A 3,382-nucleotide genomic window follows, 5' to 3' on the forward strand; every position below is an offset into this window, starting at 1 on the left:
AAGAAATGTTGAGGAGATTTCAAAAAACAAAGGCTAAAGTGCAATCTTTCATAGACATTATCAATAATCGGTGGGATGGACAATTATATATAAATCTTTATATAGTGGCATTTTGGTTGAATCCTTGATTTCAATATGATGCAAATATAATGAATAAATATATGAGCACCATTTTTGGACTTCTAAATGTTCTTGAGAAGTATGCACATGAAAATCTAGCATTGCAAAATAAAATTACAAGTGAGATGAAGTTGTTTAGGAATGCTAAACATGACTTTGGTCATCTATTCGCAATAAATAATTTCACCCTTATGCCTCCAGGTATATAATTTTTATATTTAAAAATATTATTTGACATAGTCTTACTCATTTTTATTTTTTGTATAAATGAATGGTGAATGACATATGGAACAAGTGCTCCAAATCTACAATATTTGGCTATATAAGTGTTAAGTCAAACTTGTAGTTCTTCAGGATGCGAGAGAAATTAAAGTATTTTTGAATATATTCACTCGAGAAAAGAAATAGATTGGAGCACCAAAGATTTAATAATCTTATTTACGTCCACTGTAATCTAAAATTGAAACAAAAGTATTATTAATGCTTACATTGTGTTTACCTTCACTTTTAATATATAAGAATTTTTGGAAAGGATGAAATTGTGATCCAATTGATTTTGAGATAATTTGTGACATTAAAAATTGGATAGTAGAACATGACCTATCAATTTTGATGACTGAAGAAGGAGAGAGTTTTCACTAAGCTATATCAACAATAACCATACAAGATACTTTAGATAATGGTAATTAATTATTGATCATTTAGTGATAAATTTTATTTAAAACAAAGTATTATTTAATACATAATATTTATTTGTTAATTGTGTTTTAAATATAAATATCATAAATATTAATGAAATTGAAGATGATTGTGACAATGAAGTTTCAGATGAGCATGCTGATGTTTTATTAGATATTGATAAAATTGACTTAATTTCATTGATATTTGATTCAAATTTTGCTTTTATGAATATCAAAGAACTTAATTTATTCATTCAACAAAAGTCAATGTATTATTGATTTATAATTTATGTTTTTTGATGTTTTGTTTTAAATATTTTAAGATTTATATTTGGTTTTTATTTTGGATATTAAATTAAATTTATGTTATTGATTTAAAATTTAAATTTAATTTATATAAATATTGCATTATAACTAATTAGGTATTTTTTATAGATATTTTATTAAATTTTTTTAGATTCACCCGAATTAATTATAAAATCAGATTTAAAAACTATACTAGTAAAACTTGACAGTTGGTAAAGTGGTCATTACCTCGTAACCTAACTAACATGGCAACTTTACAGTTAAAAAATGAAACAGTATATGGAAGATCCCATGTATCAATTGTTTTGGCATATAACCTCTCTCCTCTGCAAATTGAAGTTCTTAACTGTTTAATAAAAAACTTTGCTTCAATAAAACAGATTAAAAAAGAAAGCTATCCGATTAATTGCTGGTTTGGTATTCCAGTTTTAACTGTGCTGGGATACTTTTAAAAAATAAATAAAACTATATTGCGATGATTTGAGTTTAAATTGTTGATTGTTATGTTCAATCTTTTTTGCAATCCGTCTTATATTGTTAGTTTTGCAATCCATCTTATATAGTTAATTGTACTATGTTTTCATCAATTATATATCAATTAATGATAATTTCCTATTTTTCAAGGCTTTTTCATGAATTTACATTCATAAGAATTGTTACCTTGGCATATTACACCTGCCTGTAAAGTTAATCTTGTATGCATGTTTCTTCTTTTATATATATTTATCTTCTAAGTTTCTTTTAATTAATCCTAGTTATCATATAACATTTACTTATTTCCATGTGTTTTTATAGTGTAACACTATGTTGGCTAAAATGATTGGAAAAATCATTTTTTGACGTTATATTCTTGGGTTTGTTCTATTTGATCCTTGTGAACATAGTTTCAAAACTCAGCCGACCCGGGCCGGGTCTAAGTAAAAACCAACCTGGGATTTGACCTAACCTTTATATGTATAAATCATTTTTTAACATTATCTACCGGGTAAACCTAGCTGAGATCCGACCTTATATATATATATATATATATATATATATATATTCATTAAACAACATCATTTTGGTGTTTAAACTATTAATGATAAAGATAGAATTGAGAATTGAGAAAACCTAATTAAAAAAAATCTTTAAAGCCATTTCAATCACGAAGAAAAGTAGAAGACTCTTAATTATTGTTTCAAATTTGCGAATAAGGTTAGTTGAAATTAATGTTACTTGTTTCTCTTCACAACTCTCTTACTTTCACTCTCTTTTCTTTATTTTTTGCCTCTTTTTTGAACTTATGGTTATTGATCTGACATCGATTCTTTCCTCTTCTCACACCTATAGGTATGTTTCTCTATTCTTTTCTTTTCTACAACATAATAAAGCTTCCGTCTCATTATTACCAAAGAAGCAATAACTATATATAAAGGATTTACTTTTCTTAATTTATTTTAATTATTTCTTCATGTGTTGCATATTAGTTAACTGTCTCATTTTTCTTCTTTATGTTTTTTTGATGTTCTTGAAAAAGAAGAGGATTTAGCCGACCAATTTAGTAGTGTAAGCTTTATTGTTCTATAATCCCAATAGTTTTTGTGTTTTTTATTTTTTTTTATTTTTAACAGCTCCTATATACAATTAGTTAACTGATGTTTAGAGGTAATTTCATTTTACCTCTATCAATTACAACTCAAATTTTGATGATGAATTATTCATTTGGAAGAAGATTGATACAGAATGGAATTTCCCCATTCCAGTTCAATTCTTCTTTCTAAGATAAAAATTGACTTGTTGCATTATTAATGAATGGATTTCTTCATTTACAGGAAAAATAGGCTTATATTTTACTATGTAGTTCAAGTAACCACTTATATTGTACTGGATAGTTGTTTTCTAAAACATAATGTCCAATTTATCAGGATCTCTTCATTCTTTGTGATCAATGTAGTGATTCATCTAAGGAAAGAAGTTTTTTTACTAGCTATTATGTCAAACTGTTTTCTAACTGTAGGGTGCTAATTCCCTATATATTTCCATTCTTTATGAAAGAATTACAAAATGCTTTGTTGCTCAGTCTAAATATATAATAAAAGTATATGATTTGGCTTAAATTATATTTTCTTTTATAATTTATGTTAGTGCTAAGCTATGTGCAAAATGAAAAACTAGAATTGAAGTCTAAATATTCTGACTAAACAAATGATTTGGCTAATTGTTCTGCTAATTTTGTTAATTAAATAGATTTTTCTTTTTTCTGTTTCTTTCCATAATGTCCCTTGTTCTATAACTTT

The sequence above is a fragment of the Populus euphratica genome, unplaced genomic scaffold (assembly GCF_000495115.2).
Source record: "Populus euphratica unplaced genomic scaffold, PopEup_1.0 scaffold763.1, whole genome shotgun sequence".
NCBI lineage: Eukaryota > Viridiplantae > Streptophyta > Magnoliopsida > Malpighiales > Salicaceae > Populus > Populus euphratica.